The following is a 16,698-nucleotide window of genomic DNA, read 5'->3' as shown; positions in this document are numbered from 1 at the left end:
TTACTTTGGAGGGCAAAAAATTGTTTTTTTAACTTAAATGTGCTTATCTCTCAAGCCATATGTCTCCCTTCTTTGCAGAATGAGTGAAATGGATGCCTCTTCAAAAATATGTGGTCACATGACCAACTTCTTCTATGGTTTTCTAGATAACAGGGGTGGCACTACTTGCCCCTTGGCACAAATTACCCCACTCTCCCCTAATAGAAATAAAAACCGTAATATACGCACTCTTTTTCTAAAAGACAATGTATCTATCCCAACAGCGCTTTCACACTGGAATAACCTATTTTCTGACATAGAATGGAAGAAAGTATGGTGTTTATCTTCTAAATATTTGATTACGAATAAAATTAAAGAAGTGTCTTTTAAAATAATCCATCGAATTTACCCATGTAAGGCTTTTATGCAAAGATTCAAAAAGGACATTACTACAGACTGCTCGTTCTGTATACAGGCTCCCGAGAACCTTGATCATTTACTCTGGTCCTGTCCCCACTCCTGTACCTTTTGGCAAGATCTCTGTGCATTCATTTCTCAACATATTCTCTCTGATTTCTCTTTCTCCTCTCTATCTCTTAAAGATGTATTGTTTGGCTTCTCCTCATACCCGACGTCTAAATCCAACCAATTCTATATTATTAATCTAATTTTAATACTAGCTAAAGCACATATACACAAAATGAAATTTTCTAGTTCCAAACCTTCCTTTACAGCTTTTGAACGAAAATCCAAGCAATACATCAAGACTCCAAAGCTCTCAAAACCCTCGATTTATGTATATTATTCAACATATTTCTTTCCTAAAGTTCTGTATGCGGTATATACCCCCTGGCAATGTTTGCTTTTAGTCATGTTTGCTGTTATTCATGTATTGTAATCTGTACCTTACCGTACACACTTTATTAACTGTATTTTGTACCATTTTTGTACCATTACTTCTATTTTGCAAAAAAAAAATTCCTTCTTCTTCTTTGGGGTTTTACGGCAGCCGGCATCCAAAAAGTTGCATTGCTGCCATCTACGGGACTAGCACCTTAGTGCACTATATTCGGCTGTGTAATCCAGTATCTATTAAAAATTTGAAAAAACAACGTTTTCCCCTCTCGCCTGACCCTACTTCTAAAATATTTTTCAAAGATACTTCTTTCAAACCAACTTCACGCAATTCTCTGATAAGATCTTGTCTTTGGAGGACGTAATTTCTACAATAAATCAAAACATGTTGTACCGTCTCAGGTTCCTGGCATGAACACAAACCATTCTGATGTTTTCCTAAAATATATAAAGTGCTGTTCAGAAACGTGTGACCAATCCTCATACTAGAAATAATCACCTGTTCCTTACGTCTCATTCCTTCTCTTTTACAAACATTAACTGAGTCAGTTACCTTACTAGATAATGAAAATAGGTGCCTCCCTTTGTTTTCTTGCTCCCAGAGCTGTTGCCATTTTAAAATGGTTTCCTGCCACACAATACTTTTACCCTCAGCCTTGGATAAATTTATGTTCTATAAATCTATGTTTTCCTTTTGAACAGCTTCCTTGGCCAACTTATCAACTTTTTCATTTGTTACAATACCTACATGAGCTGGGACCCATATCAATGATATTTCTACTCCTCTCATTTTCACATCTCTGATTGCCAGAAGTATATCATATACAAGGTCTTGTCGACTCTTTGATGACCCTTTCCCAATACTATTGATAGCTGACACAGAGTCACTACATATCAACACTTTATGGTTTTGAATCTGTTCAGTCCATTGCACAGCCATCAAGATTGCATATAATTCAACTGTGAACACACTTAGAAAATTTGAGGTTCTCTTACAAGCTTGAACATTCCACCTCTGAACAACAAAAGCTGCTCCTGTAGCACCTGTTTCTTGATCCTTTGACCCATCAGTGAAAATTAATATGTGTTCCTGATATCTTTCTCTTATATGACACTGGAATTCATGCACCAAATTTGACTCTGGGTTTTCTAACTTAATCCCAAGTATCTCTAGATCAGTCTTTGGGACCTCCAACTGCCATAAAGGAACTGATGGCCACAGTACTCCTGGACAAAAGGTCTTATCCCGTATAGCCATTTCCTGTGCCAATGCCTCCCCTGTCCATCCAAAACTTGGAAGTCTTGCCCTCCCTCTCTCCCAGCTTGACTGAATTGCTATTTTAACTGGATGAACATCCCTTTGGCCCATCAAGTTAACCCAATAGTAAGCCTGCAGCTGCTTTCTCCTCAAATAGAGTGGCATTTGTCCTATTTCTACCTGTAAGGAACATACTAGAGAAGATCGCACAGCTCCTGTACATATTCTTAATGCCTTAGCTTGAACTATATCTAACTCAGCTAAAACTGACTTGGCTGCAGATCCATAAACCAAACACCCATATTCAATTCTTGCTCTGATTAAATATATATAAATTTGCTTCAAGGAAACTACATCTGTTCCCCATTCTGTTCCAACAAGAAATCTCATTAAATTCATCACCCTTTTACATTTATCTGCTACTTTTAAAACATGCTCCCTCCATGTAAGTCTAGTGTCAAAGACCACACCAAGAAATTTAAAGCTTTTAACCCTTTCCAAATTCCTACCATACAGCTTCAATTTTATACTTTCATCGACTTTCTTCCTAGTAAAAAACATAACCTTAGTCTTCGCAATAGAGAATCTAAAACCCCATTTCCTTCCCCAATCTTCCACTAGGGTTAGAGCTTCCTGTACCTTCTTCAAAGTATACTTCACATTTTTCCCCCTTTTCCATATGCTACCATCATCTGCAAATAATGACTTTCCCATTTCTGGCTGAACATTAGAAAAAACATCATTAATCATTATATTGAACAGCAATGGACTAATAACGCTACCTTGTGGTGTCCCATTTTCTACCAAACACCTTCTAGATGTTTCTGTCCCTATTTTCACCTGAATGCTTCTATTATTTAAAAAGTCCATTACCCAGTTAAACATATTTCCCCTAACTCCTAGCATATGCATTTTGATTAAAAGACCCTCTACCCATAGCATGTCATATGCTTTTTCCACATCTAAAAATACTGCTACAACTGTCTCTTTTTGTATCTGTGCTTTTCTTATTTCATCCTCAAGACATGTGATAGAATCGATAGCGCTTCTCCCCTTTCTAAAACCACTCTGACAACTAGCCATCAGCCCCCTTTCTTCAATAATGTGCATTAACCTTCCATTCACCAACCTTTCCATTAACTTACCTAAGTGAGAAGTTAGCGCTATTGGTCTATAGTTTGCTGGATTACTAGGATCTTTTCCCGGTTTTCTTATTGGAATAATAACTGCCTCCTTTCACCCTGCTGGAATCTTTCCTTCCTCCCAGACTTTATTAAATACATTTAAAACCTTCTGAATTCCCTTACCACTTAAATTTCTTAACATGCCATAACAAATTTCATCTTTACCCGGAGCTGAATTCTTACACTTATCCAACGCATTTTTTAACTCTCTCAGTGTGAATGGAACATTATATTTATCCTCTATTTTTTCTTTCTTTTGAATAATCTCAGCATACAGACTCCTTGTTTCTTCCCTACCCCTTCTTTCTTCTTCTGATAAATTACTGGAACTATGTACTTTACTCAGTGTATTCACCATCATTTCTGCTTTCTCTAGGTTTGTTACAGCCACCTGTTCACCAACTGAAAGGAAGGGATAATTCCACTCTCTTCTATTACCCTCCATTTTCTTGATCATTCGCCACGCATCATTTATATTAACAGTAGGCTACTTCCAATTGACCTTTGGCTAAGCCCCGCCCCCCTTGGTTACTGTTGCTACGTCCGACATTCTCTTCTGGGCTGTGGTTTTCTGGTTATCTATAAGGCTCTGGTATCAATATCAAGGAGCAACACTGTTCATGCAAAGCTGGGTACGTCTCTATTCACTTCTATAATCGTTATTACGAAGCAAACGGACTAACGTTACACACGTATGCGTTGTATTTCTTCAGCGTGTGCTAGCGTATCAACAACTATGCAACTTAAGCTGTAACGGTGATGTTTTGGTTAGCTCCACAGGGTTTTGCGCGCACATCATTGGGCTTATCCATACCCTGGATGCTGGATATATACTGACAGTATAGCCTGCCGAGACCGAAAATATGACACGCCTGCGTTAAAGTCAATGGAGCGCTGTGAAAAAGTGTCGGACCCCTGTGGGAGCTCTCTTGGCTGTGATTGGTCAATCTACATTCTAGGGCGGGGCTTAGCCAAAGGTCAATTGAGCTACAATATTCCCTCCAGTATGATCTTTTTCTTTGCCTTATGATCCTTCTCACTATTGCTTGTGCTTTCTTATATTCCATCAAATGTTGAAAATTATGAGTTCTTTTTAACCTTCTAAACGCTCTGTTCCTTTCCCTAACTACCTCATCACATTTAACATTCCACCATGGAACCCCTTTTCTAGCCAGTTTTCCTGAACTTTTTGGTATTGTAGCCATTGCAGCCATGTAAATACTTTGTCGCAACTCAATTTCACTTCTTTCAACATCATTTGTTTCTTGAAATGAACTAATATACAAATCACTTGTTTCCATAAATCTCTCCCAGTTGGCTTTTTTAAAAATCCACTTTCCATAACTATCTTCTACACTCACCCTTACATCAACATCCAATTTACATATAACTGGGTAGTGATCACTTCCAATAGTGCCTTCTCCATGCACTTCCCACTCACACTTTGACGCCATTCTACTAGATAAAAATGTGAGGTCTAACACTGACTCTTTACCAGTTCTAATATCAATCCTAGTCCCTCTACCATCATTTAAACAAACTAAGTTCCTATCATTCATTAGTTCTTCAATCACCTGCCCATTTTTGTCTGTTTTTTCCCCTCCCCACAGTGTATTATGGGCATTAAAATCTCCACACCATACAACATTATCTCTATCCTGGCCGTCTATTACCTCTAGTTCATTTAATTCTAACTGTTTACAAGGGTTATAATAATTTATCACTACTATTTTCTTTTTGTCTGCCCATACTTCCACTACCACATATTCTTGTTCCTTCCCTGAACCCAACACCCTATAAGGTATACCCTACAAAAGTAGCACAACCCCCACCCCTTCCTTGCTCTCTGTCTCGTCTGATAACAATATAATTAGCTAAAACAAAATCAAATCTGGGTTTTAACCATGTTTCTTGTATACACATTACATCTGGTTTTACATTTTTTCCATCTATATACTGTTTAAAATCTTGACCATTTGCCAACAAACTCCTTGCATTCCATTGTAGAATGAACATAATAAATAAGATCATCCTTTACCTACCTCTTGGCCTGAATGTACAGTAAGACAGTCCCTAATTTCTTCCCATTTTATTTTTTTTATTTTTTTATTTTTTTCTAGCATGCCCAAATGCTGAATTGCTGCCTTTGTAACAATTTGAATCCTTTCAGTTTGAGGGCCCGTCCACACGTACGAAAACGATCTTTTCCCTCTCCGTTTTCGATCATCGTTTCAAGAAATATCCGCGTCCACACGGATCCGTTTCAGCACGACCGAAAACGCTACTTCCTATTCCAGGCCTATAAGTGGCGCTGTTTCAGTTTCAGAAATTCACCAAAAATGGAGAGGAAGATGCGGAGCATGCGCATAAAGCTTGAGCGCTGTTTACAAATCGCCTTTTTTGCTCAGCGTGGTGGCACAGGAGCATGATATTTTGCCCTAGTAACCCTAATAGGCTCAATATCTTCTCCAGCATGAAAACTAGCATGTAGTCCGCCATTGTTGTTGATGTTGTTACGAGACGTCTCGCGGGATGTGGAAGGCTGCTCGGGAGTGTGGCGATGACGTCATCGTTTTCCCCGTATTCGCCGTCCACATGAAAACGCAAGAGCTGCGTTTTCGAATTTCTCCACCCTGGGACCCGTTTTCAGAAAAGTGCGTTTTAGGGCTATGCGTTTACAGGATACGTGTGGACGAAAGGCCAAAACGATGAAAAACTTCTGCGTTTCGGCGTTTTTGCGTTTCCGTGTGGACGGGCCCTTAGATTTGACCTCAGCTGTTGCATTAATTACCCCTGCAATAAAGATAACCAAGTCCCTCTTTTCCCCCCACTCCTTTTTCTCCTGCTCTCTCTCGTTTTGGCCGATCGTCCACACGTATCCTGTAAACGCATAGCCGGGTTGAAAACGGGTCCCAGGGTGGAGAAATTTCGCAAACGCAGCTCTTGCGTTTCTATGTGGACGGCGAAAACGGGGAAAACTATGACGTCATCGCCACACTCCTGAGCAGCCTTCCACCTCCCGCAAGACGTCTCATAACAACATCAACAACAATGGCGGACTACATGCTAGTTTTCCTGCTGGAAAAGATATTGAGCCTATTAGGGTTACTAGGGCAAAATATCATGCTCCTGTGCCACCACGCTGAGCAAAAAAGGCGATTTGTAAACAGCGCTCAAGATTTGTGCGCATGCTCCGCCTCTTCCTCTCCGTTTTTGGTGAATTTCTGAAACTGAAACAGCGCCACCTATAGGCCTGGAATAAGAAGTAGCGTTTTCGATCATGCTGAAACGGATCTGTGTGAACGCGGATATTTCTTGAAACGATGCCCTCGAAAACGGAGAGGGAAAAGACCGTTTTCGTACGTGTGGACGAGGCCTAAATTCTTGCCTCTGAATCTGTACATTCCCTGTTGTTATTTATTCTGTAACATTTCCTCCGTTAATCCTCTTTGTTTGCTCCACTCTTTTAACTGCTTCTGCATAAGAAACTCTTTCCTTCCTTTTCACACTCTGAATCTAAGAGTTTTTAAAGGATAAACATAATCTGCTCGCCAGCTGGCTACTATGGAAAGCGTTTATTTTTCACTTAATGTCACGTGTCATTTGCTCTGATAATCCCATTGCACATGCTTGACTCAATGAACTTGTTTTTAATTTAAATCTTATTTAAATTTAAGTAAATTTAAATACAATCTGCTCGCTAGCTGGCTACTATGGAAAGATGAAGGCACTGAGAGGGACAGGACAGTTTAAAATTACTCTCTTCTTAACAGTTAGCTGTAGTATGCATAATAATTTTATTTTGCTGTAATTAAAAGCCTGGAAATAGAAGTTTGTTCTATGTCTTTTCTTATTTTTGGTTTGCATAATTTCTTATTTATTTGGATATCCTAATTCTTATATGGGTAGGCAAATAGGCTATGCAGTGGTTAATGTTAAATTTCATATTTCCAATCGTTGCTGAGATGTCGAATTTTAATTAAAGGCCTGTCTGATAGACGCCTGTCCCACATACAACTAGGGTCAGTTAGATGATTTATGGAAAATAAAAACCCTGGCTTTTTATGGCCTTTGAAGTTTCATAAATACCTACATTTTCTACAGTAAATGGTTCACCAATGGCTCCAGACTTGTGATGAATTATGACAGAGAAGTCCTTATCAATTACTTAACTTAACCATACCCAAGTCCTTATCAATTACTTTACCATAACCATGTCAGAGAAAAATACAGTTGAACTACTTCACCATTGATTTCCACCTCAGGGAATGAGTTACAGATTATATGAAGTAGATCAAATGGAATCATACAGGGGGTGAAAAACAAGATTTTATTTACAAACTATTTACAGAAGTTGAATGATTAAAAAAAAAGATTTTATATACACTATTTACAGTTTTATTAATTTTTATTATTTTATTTACACTATTTACTCCACCTCCTTTCAGTCTCCCCCCTTTCCCATCTCCGCCACGGCCCTTCTTCTCCATATCCTTTGGCCGCCAGCTGCTGCCTCCATTCCGAAACTGGTACTGTGGCTGTCTCACCACAGTACCAGTTCCCGAAATACTGCTGATGCCCAGGAGGTCTGCGGTCCTTCAGGCAGCTTTTGCATATTACCTGGTCTGTTTTTTTAACATATTTCCGTCTATAAATGCCAGCTTTTTCCATCTCCATCTTCCTCTTCCTGTATTTCTGGGTCGTATAAGGGATGTCTTCCCCCTAACAGGGTGGTACTGACACTACAGGAGACTGAGGAGATGAGGCTGGCAGTATCAGCCTCAAATGCTGCCTGGTGGGACCTTGTGAAGGTGGGAGAGGATGCAAAGCAAGCACTGGAGCGGTGGAAAAGGCAGGATGTTGCAGCAAAGATGATGTGGCTGTTGCTGTGGCAGGAAATTGTAGCATCGATGCTGCTGGTGCTTCTGTTGCAAAAGTCAGCCGCCTTTTAATTTTGGCGGTGCCTGCGGTATTCTCAGGCAGCACAAATATGTGGGGGTCGTTCCCGACAACCATGGCTGCCACAACCTCCTTTTGTGGGGTGGATGTCTGATCCACAGGACCCATCACAGCAGCCTGGGGAGTGGCAATCCCTTGCCGCAGCACCTCCGTCTCTTGTGCCTTGACACGCTTATTGTACCTGAACAACAACAACAACATTCCACGAATAGGGTTGTTCTTACTACCTATCTATAGATCTACAGATGTTAATAAATATTTATGATTCACTCACCACTGTGCCAGTGTTGCCGTGTTAACTTCAGGCAGCTGGATGGTGGTCTCGGCCATCACATTCGCGTTGCCCATGATGCATTCGCGAATGTTTTTGTACGAGTGGATGACCCGAGTCCACCTGCTCTGGCTACCCACGGGGCTTTTTTTGCGGCCAGTGATGGCCATGCATAATTTAATAAATATAGCCTCCACCAGCCGATTACAGTCTGGCCACTGGGCCGGACCATGTGACCCGACAAAACACCTGAAAAATAAAATGACTTGTTGTAAAACAGCAACAACAGATATGGTCGTAAGGACAGTAAATAAAAAAGAAAAATCAAAGAACATACCGCCTAGTGGATTCAACCCCCGGTGCCACTATCTTTTTAGTTGTCCTGAACCGACCCTTGTTCAGGGTGTCTTGGTGACGAGGTGGGTACTGCGTTCTGCCCTTGTCAAAGTCACTCAGGTCCTGCCAGAGGGATATGACATCACGCGCCTCCTCCTGCGTCAGCGCAAGACTGTGGCTCCTCAAGGCCACAAGGCAGCTAGCAAACTTCTGCACTGCTGCATAGCCCGGGATATGATCTGGACCGATTCCTAAAAGAATGAAATAAAACACAGTCACACACTTACAATGCACAGCATATTTGGGTGGATTTTTTTTAAATCAGTCATGTATAAAGTGAAATCTTACATCAAGGTCAGACGGAGACAAAGATAACTCTGTAGCAGCAGGAGGAGTTGCTGCTGTGATAGCTGAAGATGGGAGAGGGGATGCCCAGGCAGAAGTAGTGGCAGCAGAGGTTGAAGGACCAAGAGGAGGAGCGGTGGGTGGAGGAGCGGTGGGTGGAGGAGCGGTGGGTAGGAGAGCAGGAGTGGTGGGTGGAGGAGTGGTGGGTAGGAGAGCAGGAGCGGTGGGTGGAGGAGCAGGAGTGGTGGGTGGAGGAGCGGTGGCAACAGACACTGTCGGAGCAGGAGTAGTGGGTGGAGGAATGGTGGGAGCAGGTACGGTGGGAAGAGGAGCCTCTAGGATGGGGACAGTGAAGTCCTCGTCCTACTCCTCAGGCTCAACATATCCCTCATCCTCGGCCACCGCCACGTCCTCCGTCTCCAGTGCAGCCAGGGTGAGTTTGTAATCTTCCAGAGCACAGCCAGTCTGGTCAAACAAGTACTCAACCCCTATGAGTTCTCCTGAAAGACAAAAATATAATAATAAAAACAAAAATGTATAAAATAAACACCAAACACAGGTTATGAACAGGTAGACATAATGGAGGTGCAAGTAACTACTTATGTGTTTTTACAGACAAAAAATGTGTACCTGTATATTTCCGCGGCAGTGTGTAATCCACCAGCTTCATCCCTACAACCTTCTCTGCGAGCTGGTTGACCGCATGTCGGCAAAGGCCACTGTAAGAGTGCAGCTGCACTCTCCCCTCTTCTGCCCTGGCCCTGTCCTCATTCCACCTTGCGAGGCCATCCACCAGATAGGCCTGGAAAAAAGTGGCACTCGCCAAAGTTCCTAAAGAAAGAAATGGTTGTGTTATTCAATAATCTACAGTATATTCTACTTAATCCTCTATATGAAATTACATTTATGTGGGAAAGTTGGTGTGACCTCTCACCTGGGATGAACCGGTTCATGTGAAGATGGAAGCTCTCCAGAGAAGTGGACCCTCTGGCGCATCTATAGGTTGGCAGACTGTGCCCCCCCTTCTGCAAGGTCCCTGTCTGCATGTACAGAAGAACACCAGGAGGGTCCTGGAGGCAACAGAGGTGTTTTTTCTGCGCCTTCCAGATCTCTTCCATCCGTGCCGTGTTGATCAGAGGCACACCAAGAGTGTTGCACCCCTTCTCTCCTTCATAGGCCTGGAGAAGCCGGGAGATGAGTGCCTCCATCTCGCTGCTACTCCGTGTCGTACGCTTACAGTGCAGCGCCATTTCTGCACGTGTGATGTGCCGCATCACATCTGCGTCCCACGGGTGGATGTGCTTTGCCTCCAGCTCTGCACGCTTGGCCTCCTTCAGTGCATGCACGTCCTGCTCGTCCCAGAGAAAAATGCACTGGCTCAGCTGGTTCATGAAGCCAGCGTAGAGGGAGTGTGAGTCAGTGGTGCACCCCACAGCAATCCTACGCATGAAGTGCCATATGTCGAGCCGAATCTGCATACTGCCCCATTGCTGGAACATGCTGCGCAGAAGTGTGCACCCACAACAGTCCCGGTCGACATACAGCACCTCAGGAGGCGGCACTCCAGCATCCTCGTAGCGGCTGATGAGGCCACCGATCATCTTTCCCAGACCGTAGCCCTCACTGGCCGTCAGCACCGACATGACGATCTGCCCGTGCTCGTTCCCGATGTTGGTGGCCCAGGATGCTGTTGCACGGCTCTCCCCTGCCAGCTTTTTCACAATTTTTTTGGTCGAGTCCATCTTAAGAACTCGACCAAACTGAGATGTGATGGAGGCCTTTATCTCCTCCAGCCTGCTCAGCACATCCTGGGAGTATACCTGCATCAGCCAGCGATGCTTCGGCACTGTGAGCATCGCTGGTAGATCCCCGAAGTCAACAGGAGCCACCAGCCCCGAAGCAACAGCCTGCATAAGCCCCCTGCAGTCTGTGAGAAACTGGAGCTGCTTTTGTAACCAGACCTCAGAGTGCTGCTCCTCCAGTTGCTTTTGGACCTGGCTGCTGCTGTTCCCCAGGCCCCTCTGGTGCATCTGCCGCACCACCTGCATGTCGCAGCCCAGCTTGGAGGTGAGCAGACATGGGAACTGCACCCGGTGGCCGATGTCCAGCTGGCTGACGATGTTGTGGCTCCAGCTGATCACCTTCCTTTTGCACCCCTTACAGGCAAGGTATTCGGCTGCCATGAAGTATTGGCTGGCAACACCTACCACCCGCCTTATTTTCTGGTGTAGTCCGGCAGAGGTGAGTTCATGTCTGCCACAGTCTTCATGTGGACAGATCAGACGCACACGCCAGAGTTTCCTTGGCATCCAGAGGACCAAGGGATGTCCAAAATACCGTTCCATCGCTGGAACGCCAGTGGGGGCAAGTGTTGGCTGCGGGGGGTACCACCACATTTTGTCCACCCTGGCAAAGTCCAGCTCAGGCTGTCCAGTCCGGGACCACTTAAATAATGCCTTGGACATCCACTGCTGGTCCAGGATTGGCAAGACGGGTATCCAGCCAGCAGGGAGGCAAACTTTGCTCTCTATTAAACAGAACAAGAAAAAAAATACTGTATATTAGGCACCTGTTTTGTGTATGATATGTGTGAGCATGCGTGCATTCATGTGAATGTGTGTGTGTGTGTGTTTAATGCAACAATCAAATACAATGAGATCTTTGTGAGTATCTTACGTGTTGCTATGGCCTCCTCCGCATGCTCTGCTGCCACTACAAGGTCCAGGTCATCCATCTCACAGATCACCTGCAGCTCCTCCTGCACCTGCTGCACCTCCTGCGCATGCTGCACAGCTGGAACAGCTAAACAGGAAAATAATTCATATTAAAAAATAAATCATCTGTCATTACGTGTATTTAGAAAATATTTGCATTGTACACCTTATATTACATTATACACTTACAAGGCTGAAACCTGGGTGCTGAGACAAGTCTTTTCACAGACTTGTCCAGTGTCCTTTGACACATGGTCTTTCCCACCAACAAGGACCGCAGTGAGGACACTGGCATGTTGGGAGAAGGTTGTGTCCTGGTGGCGGAAGCTAGGGCACTGGTGGTGGAGGGTGGGACCCTGGTGGCGGAGGGTGGGACCCTGGTGGCGGAGGGTGGGGCACTGGTCGCGGAGGCTGGGGCACGGGTGGCGGAGGATGAGACCCTGGTGGCGGAGGGTGGGACCCTGGTGGCGGAGGATGGGGCACTGGTGGTGGAGGAGGTGGACTGGGAGCTGGAGGAGGAAGCCTGGGACCGCTGGAGTTTGAAGGAGATAGCCTCCCGGCCCTCAGGAAACATCTCCATGTACTCCCTAAAAGCCTCCTTGTTGGCCCTGTTGCTCATGCAGTCTTTCACCTCACCGCTCTCCTGGATCATTGATGCCACGAGGTATCCTCCGTACCCCAGAGCATTCTCCACCACCCACCTAAAGGTTTTGCCTCTGAAGAGGCCAAACTGTAGCTGGTGCAGACCTAGCACAGACATTCTATCTTTGGGATCAATGCCCATTGAAGATGCTGCTTTTCTGGCAGCCGCCAACACGTCATCAGGGGGAAGAGGACGAGACCACTGTCTGTCCTTGTTCTCCTTCTTCCATCTCGTGGCGTCATGTGAATCATTTAAAATGATGCTGCCATCAGCTCTCCGACGAAATTGTGGTTCCATCTCTGTCAGTGAATAAAAAAGACAGATGTTGAAGTAAACTGACTTTATAAAAGAACAACAACACACCTAGCAGACCCTAGGCTATGTTTGAATGTATTCTTATATAACTGCCCAATAGACCATTTGTCATTAAGCGCTGCACTTCGGCTATATAGGCTCTGAGCACATCCAATATTGTCCATAACGCACATGACTGTGAATCTACTCATCTACTCAGTTATCCTCAAATAATATTAAATAAATAAATAGTTGAAAAGAAAACAGCAGTGTGTAGTCTTGTATTATTATATTGCTGGACGCATACAGTTCTACCCTGGCAAGTAGGCTACATTTCCCCTTTGTGGGATTAAATAAAGTCTTAACGTTATATTACCATAGCCTATATTGTCTTATCGTTAAGGCTGACAACATGATAATAACGTGTAGTAGCCCAATATTGATATCAAATCGTGTCACCTCGACCTGACTACGTTGTGTTTTCATTGACAATTTAAAAGGTTGACAAACACGATAAAGTAGCGTTAACGTTAGCCAACCTTCAACCCCAGTTACCTCAGGCAATCAAGTAACAAGTTTAACGGTTGGGGGGAGGGGGGATATTGAACCATTTACAGTGTCAGACACTATGCTGAGACACAGACTAGTTACGTCTTAGGATAACTACAAGCGAATGTAACAATCGTTCGTAGCTAACTTGCAGCCTATGTGGCTTTTAATGTTAACATGGTATTATTGGCAAAAACGTAATTTTCCATTCAGTAAAAGCTTTAGAAATACAGCAAATATCAGCCGGTCATTTCCAAGTGGGGGAAGGTAGCGGTCGGTAACTTTGAACTTACGTTAAATGAGGTTATCAGCGATTATTCAGTAAATTAGTCCTTCGCTAACATAAACTTTAGTGACAGTCAAATATTAAAATGTAAAACGAAAAAACACTTACCAAAGCAGTCGATTTCCTCAAATGTCCACAGATTAACCGCCAGGTAAAGTAGAAATGCCGGCAGGTAAATTCCCTGAGATGCGCTGAATGAATTAAAAACCCCGCTACGAGGGCCGAGGGAATGACGTCGCCCATAGTAACGTCTCTTTGATTGGCTCATCGTTCGCCCGGCCCTCGGAGAAAGCGCTCGGGATCGGAATTGGCTGTTTCGCGGTTTCACATCGTGGTTGCAAGCAGCTCTGTCATTGGCCAATTCGCGGTTGCTTTGTGGTTGCTACCCGTGCCGTGATTGGCTGTCGCGGTTGCACATCGTGGTTGCAGGCAGCTCTGTCATTGGCCAATTCGTGGTTACTTTCTGGTTGCTACCCGTGCCGTGATTGGCTGTAGCGGAGGGGCGGTTGCTCGACTGACAGCCGGCCGTAGGCTGTGATTGCTCTGCTACTACTTGCTGCTACTGTATATTTTTTTGTATATTTAATTACATATGTATCTTACAATAACATATCTTATTTCTCAACGTATACTGCACACGATATATATATATATAGCTACCTATATTTCTATCTCTAAATGTCTTCTATATAATTTTGACACTTTGCAAATTCATTGCCGTATGATTGTCACTCCTGCTTTATGGGTAAAGAATGTTAAAACAAATCGTTCAGTCAGGGAAAAAAAGAAACGCAAAAGACGAGCCAGCCAGGAGTCGAACCTAGAATCTTCTGATCCGTAATCAGACTGACTAAAAATGCTCGACTCACAGCCGGCCTAAAATTCGCGGTTGCTTTGCGGTTGCTACCCGTACCCGGGGCAGTTGCTCGACTAAAAAACGCAAAAGACGAGCCAGCCAGGAGTCGAACCTAGAATCTTCTGATCCGTAGTCAGACGCGTTATCCATTGCGCCACTGGCCCGATAAAAAGTCAGAGTGCGCAGGGAGGAATTTAAACAATCCAGTATAGACAATCGCTAATGTTTTCATTTATGACGAGTCTCCATTTTTATACATGTACACATGTACTGACAGTTATAGATAGATAGACACTTTGTTTATCACATGGGAAATTCGGTGTCCAGTAGCTTCAACACATAGAAACAGGAGGAATTACAGTCGAAAACATTTACCAGGCAAATACAGTGGCAACGCGAACGAGCTCAATTCGAACCAGCGACTGATTTGATCCTGTGAACTACATAGTAGATAAATCTTTTTGGAGTCAGCAGCTTTTGGCTGATAGGCGTATAGCGCCACCTTCTGGCCAGGTAGAGTAATTTCAATGTCTGGCCGAAAACAAACTGCAACATTTACGTCTAATCAGTTTTTAGTTTTCTTAGATGTAAGTTTCTATTTTTGGCAAATTAAATTGACTTCTTGCTAAGATGCCCCTCCTCATTAACATACAGGCACACAACATCTTTATTTTAAAGTAAAGAATGTAAAAACCGAACCAGGTGGTGTTTCCATCATGTTTCAAGACTGCATGAAAAGCTTCGAGAGGCTCATGAATGAATACAGGAGGGCCGGAATGCAGATTAGATTATGACTGTTTGGGTTAAGCAGCAAGTGGACCAATGTGACACCAATAACTTAATTCTGAACACTGGTGTATAGCTTTGAATAACAATAAAAAAAAGTCTAAGACTAAAACGCAATAGCCTGTATATCCTGTTGTGTGCTTTTCATGTTGACAATGTGTTGGAGAATCCGAATTATGTTTATCCTGCCCACTTGGACAATGATGGTAAATTGGTCAAGTGAGATGCCTTAGTTCCTTTTGCTGCAGGTTAATCAACCTCAATGAGAGCTAAGAAAACACATTCACAATGAGGATTTGCATATAATAAGATGATGAATTAACAGAAAACAGAGTTTATAATTTGTCCATTTACACCTAATAACTTCTTTTACACTGTTGTTTATACTTGTTAATTGTCAGATGGGACACCAAATTGCATGCTGCCGTTGCAGTGCGTATGGCTAGTTCTTGAGCAACATTAGTGTCTTGCTTTTTGGTTGGTCTGAAGCTGAACAGCATGGGACCTTTTAATAAACAATGATTATGTGGATCATATTTAATGTCATATATTATCCATCCTACTTTTTCAGCTTTTATCTAAATAAATGCTTTCCTCGTGATGTGCAGCTGGAAGTCTTTCCTGCCACACGTCATCATCTATCAGCTCCTCATCTTTGTGTGACAGATGACACTGGACTCATTATAAATAGCACTTTTTGTTTTTAACACACATTCATATCATTGCAATCTACACCGATCAGGCATAACATTTTGACTGTAATATTGTGTAGGTCTCCCTTGTGCCTCCAAAACAGTTGTGACTCATCAGAGAATGGACATGGACCTTCTGAGGGTGTCCTGTGGTGTTAGTGGAGGCCTTTGGGTCCTATGGGTTGAGGGTAGGGGCCTCTGTGGATCATGCTTGTTCCAGTGCATCCTGTTAGGGAGGAATTTGTGGTGATGCCGATGCAGAAGAAGAAGTACCAAAGTCCTGTATGTCTTATGCTGAAGGAGTTTATTTAGGCTCGTACGAGGAGAACAGATTTGTCATCACAACATAAGTGCATGAGTCCACCTCAATTCTAAGGGTCAAACAGTAAAGCTCAAATTCTTATACTAGAAAGGTGGGCCGAGGCAGCAAAGGGGAGATATGTTAACATCCAATTGGCTATAGTACATAAACATGAAGATAAGGATTCACACCAGCTAGGAAATACAAAGTGTCATCCAGTGACGGAGGGCGTTATCATCTAACTCTACAGCTGTGTCTGTAGACAGCCAGAGAGTTTGATTGAAGACGCCAAAGAGGGACCATGGCCTTGGCATGTTCCTCAGAGAGAAAATAGGGCAGATAACTGACCCCAGCAGTAATCTAACAGAAAGTCACTATGACACAGATGGA

At 43.4% G+C, this 16,698-nt stretch overlaps 1 protein-coding gene across 2 annotated transcripts in view; it reads left to right on the top strand.

Annotated features, from left to right (window-relative positions):
• banp (BTG3 associated nuclear protein) overlaps nt 1–16,698 on the top strand; it is a 58,228-nt gene that overhangs the window by 5,705 nt on the left and 35,825 nt on the right. The gene's annotated exons all lie outside the window — the stretch shown is intronic.

The sequence above is a fragment of the Chelon labrosus genome (genome assembly GCF_963514085.1).
Source record: "Chelon labrosus genome assembly, chromosome: 11".
Taxonomy (NCBI): Eukaryota; Metazoa; Chordata; class Actinopteri; order Mugiliformes; family Mugilidae; genus Chelon; species Chelon labrosus.
This window is presented reverse-complemented; position numbering and strand designations above follow the sequence as displayed.